This window comes from Eimeria mitis, genomic scaffold (assembly GCF_000499745.2).
Source record: "Eimeria mitis Houghton genomic scaffold, Emh_scaff351, whole genome shotgun sequence".
Taxonomy (NCBI): Eukaryota; Apicomplexa; class Conoidasida; order Eucoccidiorida; family Eimeriidae; genus Eimeria; species Eimeria mitis.
In genome coordinates, this window is record NW_013571853.1 from 19,454 (window position 1) to 20,036 (window position 583).

The window sequence follows — 583 nt, forward strand, 5'->3', positions numbered from 1 at the left end:
CGTGCAGCAGCAGCAACAACCACACGCAGTGTATGCACAGCCAGCTGCAGCAGAGACACAGCAGCACAACGCAAACAAACGCAGCTGACAATTCAAGCAGCAGCAACAGCAGCAGCTGCAACAGCAGCAGCAGCAACAGCAAGTGCAACAGCTGCTACAGCAGAAACAGGAGCAGCAGCAGCAATAGCAGCAGCAATGGGAACAGCAGCAGCAGCAGCAGCAGCAGCAGGATCAAGATCAGCAACAGCAGTAACTGCAAGAGCAGCATTAGCAGCAGCAGCAGAACCATAAATGGCAGCAGCAGCAGCAGAACTAGCAGCATAAACAGCAGCAGCAGCAGCAGCACTACACTAGCAGCAGCAGCACTACCACTAGCTGCAGCAGCACTAGAAGCAGCAGCAGCAGCAGCAGCAGCAGCAGCACTACCACTAGCAGCAGCAGCACTACCACTGGCTGCAGCAGCACTACCACCGGCTGCAGCAGCACTAGCACTAGCAGCAGCAGCAGCAGCAGCAGCAGCAGCAGTTTACATCTGGTAGCGTGCTGGTGAATGTGGGGACCTTCAGCAGAAAGAGAGACACCA

General features: G+C 55.9%; 1 protein-coding gene across 1 annotated transcript in view; it reads right to left on the minus strand.

Moving 5' to 3' along the window:
- The window catches only part of EMH_0009070 (uncharacterized protein), a gene marked incomplete at both ends in the record, with an annotated part of 10,484 nt that overhangs the window by 7,885 nt on the left and 2,016 nt on the right, over window positions 1-583 (minus strand).